The following is a 7,073-nucleotide window of genomic DNA, read 5'->3' as shown; positions in this document are numbered from 1 at the left end:
ATAGTAGGTGTATATTAAATACTTTTGTAGGACTAAATAAATCATCTATGTTTGGAAACCTCTAATACCCGTAAAGCAGGATGTTCAGAAATAATTATCTTTACTTTGCCAGTGAAGAAAGTAATGCTTAAGGAAATCAAATGGCATTTCCAAGTTCACAGTTGGTAAGTATCCAAATCAGAGCTTATACCCAGGTCTCAATGAACTCAAGGAAGGTCTCCTTCTCTCCCTCTGGGCATATGAATACTAAGGCCATGGTTTCTTGACTCTTCCTAGAGCCAAGGTCAGCACTGCTACTCAATAATCTATTCACTGGCTATATAACCTTTGCCTCTAATAATCCCCAGCTCAATTCTTGTAATTTAAAATGCAGACACTAAAAATGTTCTGAATCTCTGTAGTCAATGAGGATGCAGGATGAGGAGGACAAACTGGGCACTTAGGGCAAAGGTCTCTGCCACCAAATGTCCATATTGCCCTCAACAATTCTTTTAACTTGATAACCCTCCGTTTCTTCAACTGTAAAATAAAGAGGTAGATGAGTTCACCACTATGGCCTCCTATTGCTATTTTATTCCCTAGACCACATACCTAGGTGTATCTCAAAACACTGGAATTACATTTGCTACCCTTATGGTGAGGGTAATTTAATTTCACTAAATATAAGACCCCTGGGCAAAATACATGTAAGGTGCCACCTCCAACCACCCTCTGAATTAATCTGGAGTAGAGCGATGAAGCTTATCTTAACTCGGGATATGACTAACTCAGTGTTGAATCACTTCTGTGCCTTTTATATAGCTCTCCTTCCACCCGGAAATTGTGAAGAATAGAAAACACATTAAAAACAACTATTCTTCATGACAAGCCAGAATGGTCCTGAGCTTCTATTGATTAAGGGAATTTTTTTTAAAGTTTATGGAAGAGATCAGCTCCATAGGAAAGCATCACGAGGGAAAAAGAAACCTAGAGGGGCAAGAATGAGAAACAGGACAAGAGAAAAAGGAAAGCAAGGAGAAAGGAACTGAGGAAAGAAGGAGAAACTAACTGAGTTCATAAGTGCTAACCAGTGCTGGACATGGTATGTGGGGTGTTGCATGAGGTCCTCCTTATGGCCCTGAGGAACAGGCCTCACTCACAATTGGCAGTCAAGAAAAAGGAAGCCCGGGGCTTATATGGCTCCGCAGAGTCAGGTACCAGACATCAATCAAACGGGCGAGGGGAAGCTGAGGCAACAGTGAGGGTAAAACATGGTGAACCAGGGACCAGCGGTTAGCGTAGTGGCTATGTGCCTGGATTCCCACGTACTCAACCATGGTTCGAGTCCTGGACCTGGTGGATTAAACTCACACTGGGCGCATGTGCATGTGTACCCAAGATCCCAGGAGGAGAATGGAGGAGAAGGGATTGTAGCGTGGCCATCCCCCCCACCCGGGTGTGATTTCTCGCTTTCTGTCTCTCTGTCTCTCTCTGTCTGTCTGGTGAGTGCATGTGCCCTATAGCAAAAACCTCTCAAAAAAAACCAAAAAACCAAAAAAACAAAAACAAAACATGGTGAACCAGAGACAGCTTCCTCCACTGTAAAGAAAAATGTCCATGCTTTCACCAGCTAACTCAGGGATGTCTTCCAGCCAAATGCAGCCATGGACTGCCAATTTTTGAGCTCTTTTAAGTGAAACCTGGTATATAGAGGAGCTATACTTCAAATGTATGCTTTGGCCACATGATGCTATATTTTTCATCAGCAGAAGCCAGGATCAATTTTGTCAAGGTTTATTTTATTCCTGTCCCTGTGCTTAGCAGCCAGCCGAGTCAGCATTTACAGATCCTATGAGTACTTCATCATGTACTTGCCTAGATGCTGATAAGTGATGGGGAAGATGTGAGCTCAAGTCTGACTGTTTTGGAAACTTTAAGCACTGGATTAAGCCTTTCTGGGATAAGAAATCCAGAATCCACTTAGAGGTTCTTTCTCTGCCCACTTTTCTTGATCCTCAGAGGTGCAGGGGGTGGTTCTCCCCAGGATACCTTTGATTAGCGCTATGACTCATACTCCTGGAAAGGAAGGAGATGACCCTAGCAAGACCTCTACCTATAAACACCACAGTCAAGCCACGGCTCCTTCCAGGTGCACGTCCTCATTAGCCAAGAGCATGGGAGCCTGGAACATATCTTCTGCTGTTTAATTTCTCAGAAATGCATGTTACTGAGCAATGTGTATTTATTTAAAAACAACAACAAAAAGTTTTTCTTAGTTAAAAGCCAAACAAGGCCCAGTCACAGTGGCATAAGTGGTGGGCACCTTTGTATGTATGAGGTCAGGGCCACATGGGAGGACTGGGTTTGGGTCCTGGACAAACCTAAGCAGACATGGCATGGTGACACACACCAGTAATCCTAGCTAAGTGGGAGGCTAGTGTAGGATGACTGTGATACAGTGAGGCTCTGTCAATATTACTCCTCTCTCTCTCCCTCTCTCTTCAAGCAAGTGAAACAAGAATCACTTGAATTACATTCAAGTGCTCGAATATAAATAAAACAAATAAATAAACAAGTAAATAAAATCCTGCATAAAAGATCCTACAGGGCTCATGAAATAGGGATTTTTGGCACCAAATCCTAGTCACCTAAAACAAGCTTGGAATTCCTCCCTTCAAGTTCAGCCATAGTAGAGACTATCTGATAACCAGAGGTACCAGTTATGAATCACTAACTCATGCTACATACATGAGTGCATTTATATTTATCTCTTATAATAAGTTGGGGCAGAGGAAACAGACCGTTGGGGGTAATTTCAGTTTTCTTTGTTCAAGTGTACGGCTTTTACTCAGAGCATTAGTTTTAACACTTAGTAGACAAGACCAACTGGGCACACATAGAGAACAAATCTGAGTGGTCTTCAACCTAGCAGAGTGCAACCTAGCCAAGCAGTTCCTGCCAAAATAACTATTTGGCTGCAAGTCTAAAGGTTACAGAGCCCCACCAGAATATAAAATTCAGTCGTGAGCTCCACATTTTGTGCTGTCATCATTGAAAAGGTTGTTGAAGGCATAGCTCCTATGAGAAAATGGAGCTTATATAATACAGACTTTTGCCTTCACTTCCTCCTGATTATAAGTATGAAACAAGAATTGTTCAGTGTATAGGAAGAGTTTGTCAGAGTTCAAATACACACCGATACATTGATATACTAGCTATGAGTTAAACATTTCGTATCCAACTATTAATTAAAATATAGATATCATCATTGAATACCTACTATGCACCAGACCTTATAACAGGTCCTTTGCATGCATCATTTTTTCAAATTCACATCAATTCTACAACCTAGGTACAATTATAATTCTCATTATGCAGATAAGGAAATAAGGTTTAAAGTTAAGTAATTTTTCCAAAATTATGTATCTAATTTATGAGCAGGATTTTAATCTGGGTCTTTTTGAGGCTAAAGCAGTCCTTATTTCTATAACTTCCTATATTTTGTCTAGCACTCTTCTCCTCTTGTTTTAGGTCCCTCAACTTCCTCAACACCTAAGCCAGTACTTGACCGCACATCATGCTTCCAAAGTTGATCTACCCGTAGACCCACAGTTCTTTTCCAAGAAGATAACAATTGCAGGGTCATGACAATAGTTGCCTGACCTCTAGCTTTCAAAGAAAATAAACACATACCAATGACCTCTGGCTCTGATATATCCCATGTGCCAGCACCACCTTGGCATGGAAGATACTTCTAGCATAAATGAATCTGCAAATCCATCTACAAGGAAGGTGTCCTTTGGAGTAATTCCAATGGAGTAAATTCATTGACCATTGGATGCAAATTTTAGCAAAAGACAAATGAAGGTAATGATGGTTGAGAGCAGTTTCTATGAGAAAATGAAGCGTTTATGCCACAGACTTTGCCTTTGACTTTTAAGAAATGCACCTACTGAAAAATCCCATGATGTCAATCACATTCTTCCTAAACATTGGTGCTAAAGGAGTATGTAACTTTGGCCAATTTTTAGTCCCATGGGCAAGAAATTCCTGAAAGGCAACAAAAATAAGACAATAAGAATGAGTTTTTCTCCATGTTTTTCATACAAATTCCCCTTCTGAAACCAGTAAGGGTGATATAAATAGTAAAAATTCTGGGGCCAGATAGGACTGGGTATAATTTCCAGTACAGACACTTTCTGTGTGCCCTTAGGCAAGAGAGTATTTTCATCTCACCATATTTTTAATTCTCTAATGTACAACTCAGGGATAATTTCTAGGTTAGATTTCTTAGAAGCAGATTTAAAAATGAGGATTGTATCACTAAGGAAATGTTTCTAGGGGAAGCTAGAAATTGGGAGTAGCAGGAGGGGAGACTGGAGGAGGCCAAGCAGGTGTGTAGACTCTGAGGGTAGCTTCAGCCCAATGGCATTTCTGAGAGAGAGGGTAGTGTTCAAGCCTGACCCCTCTACCAACTCCTTCCCTTAAGAACATCCTACTTGGTAGGAAGTGGGTCCTTGCTGAGTCTGGTAGAGGAGATCCCAAAAAGGACAGTAGTCATGATACTGGGCACCTACACAGTGCCAACTCGAGAAAGTCGGTGATCGGGACTGTGAAGTACACCTCAGAGTTGGTCCAAAGGAGCTGAGATTTTTTTTTTTTCTAGCCAGTAGTCATTGGTTAAGGGAAAGGAGAATGGACATAAATTCTGAGACACTTTCTGCTCTGCCAAGCAAGCTCTACCAGTCCAAGAGAAATCCTATAAAAATAGCTACAGGGGCTTGCCTCTGGGAGCCAGAGCAGACCATTGCCTGGGGATACACAAAGTGGGTACAAAGGAACCCTGGGTGATGTGGGTGAAGAACTAACATTGTCCACCACAAATAACAATAGCTCTCTTGCTTGGCTATTACTAGCATTTGGATATACAACATAATATGCACTAAACACACACACAAGGACACACACACAAGGACTTAAAACTCTTGGGGAAAAATGAAGTTAAAGTATAACTTTATTTTGGTGCAAATATTTCTGAACTCTTTGCTTAGTTTTTTCATCATATGTATTTCCCCTGAACTTTCTGAAGACCCCTTGCATATGTGTGTGTGTGTGTGTGTGTGTGTGTGTATTACCTGACACAGTATGCACTTGATAAATTATATACATTAGTGTTGTTGTGGTTATTATTATTTGACTAGTCTTGTCCATGAGATCTTCATATAGTTGGGTCCCCCCCTCCCCATGTCCATGCTCAAAGCTAAAGGTCCCACTTATCTGGGGATGCCCACCTGCTGGATTTATCAGCTAGATGGTTCCTAAATGTTGATCTCACATCACAGACTTTTTCTAGTTGGCACTGTGCACAGGCCCAGTATCTGTTTGGGATCTCCTTTGCCAGGGTCCACAAGGCTCCACTTTCCAACAAGTGAGATGTTCTTGAGGAAGGGAAGTGAGAAAGGGGTCAGCCTTGAATGCTGCCCTTTTTCTCAGCAATGTCAGTGGGCCCCCAGCAGGACCTACCAGCCCCATTCTCCTCTCATTAAATAAACCGTTGGCCTTTTTAAGTTTTGCCAATTCATCTTCCTTCCCTAAGGACCAGGGACTCCTTAGAATGATCTGGGTCCACAAAAGGGCTTGTTTTTCTTTGTGCCTGAGATCCTATCCCAGGACACCTTGTGCAGCCCCTTCCTCCCTAGGGAGCCTAGGATACCCCCAGCAACAATAGGGTCTGGGATTTATTTAATTAATCTTCCTTAACAATCAGCCTACAGGCAAGCTTCTCTAGGAAGGAGCCTCCCCTCTGGGACATAATCCTTTACGTTAAAAGATTGTGCTTTGCTCCAAAGCCATCTTTATATACATCAGTTCACAAGAGCTGCATCTTCTCACAAAGCCAGATGGCCCCCTTGGCCAGACCACTCCAGGGCCTCATTTTCTGGGCTGCTATCATCCCTGAAATTAATCTAAGAGAAACCCCTTTACAAGAGTGGCAGCAAATATCCGATTCAATTTACTTTCACCCAAGATTTCCCAGGAGTCATGCCGAATGAGATAATCAATGATGATTATAGGGCTTGGCCTGCCTCGCTGAGCCAACGTGTTAAAAGGAAGAATTTCTGCTTCGGTGCTCACCCAAGTCAGGTGCTAATTCAGGCAGATCCATTACTTTTCCCAGCAGCTCTAAACCATATGTGCTGCAATAATCACGCTGGGTAGGTAGAGGCAATCAGTCGTCCTAGCTAAGAAAAGAGAATCCATTTTTGCCTCTCCTGTCACCCCAGAACAACAACAAACAAAAATGTATAGAGCATCTGGGGCAAAAATGAGTTGACTGCACGAATCAATGATGCCGAAGAGATTTCATTTAGACAGGCTAGACTTTCTTTGTCTCATTTAGGGAGACTAGTCAATGCCTTTGTTACTAATCCAATCAAAAGAAAGTATTAAATGATTTATTGCTGCCATCTTAACCCAGAGATGACTATTTTCTGCTTGGCTGATTGTTCTTAAAGACCAGGGAAGGATAGCAAGGGCAAATGGCTGAGAGGCCAAAGAAACCCTCCAGATTCCCCATACTCCTCCCCAAACTCACCTCTCTTTCTTGTCTCTGTTAGTCTTGTCCTGGCTGTTCAGGGGTGGGGGTTCTCCTAAGCCATGCACATTTTTAGAAAGGCTGTCTTTGAAAATGGACATATCATGGTATATCAGTTACCTACTACTATGTAACAAATTGTCCCAGAATTTAACAGCTGCAAACTTCAAACCTGTGGAGTTCGATGTGGGGCAGGAATCCAGGAGCATATTGGCTCTGTGGTTCTGACTCAGATCTCTCCTAAGGCTGAAATCAGGATCAGCCAGATGGTTTAGGGAGGACCACATGGCTATGAATAGGCCTCAGAAGATCAGTTTCCTGATTGTCCACAGGGTTGCCTCACAATAGGGCAGCTGGATTTCCTGAGTAAGCAACCCGAGGGAGACTGTGAGAGGACATCACATATGGAAGCCATAGTTGTTCTATAACCTAATATTGAAGGTCACCCCACATCACTTCTGCCATATTCTGCTGGTTAGAATCAAGTCAGAAAAACCCT

The sequence above is a fragment of the Tupaia chinensis genome, unplaced genomic scaffold (assembly GCF_000334495.1).
Source record: "Tupaia chinensis unplaced genomic scaffold, TupChi_1.0 Scaffold000101_1, whole genome shotgun sequence".
In the NCBI taxonomy this organism is placed as follows: domain Eukaryota; kingdom Metazoa; phylum Chordata; class Mammalia; order Scandentia; family Tupaiidae; genus Tupaia; species Tupaia belangeri.
This window is presented reverse-complemented; position numbering follows the sequence as displayed.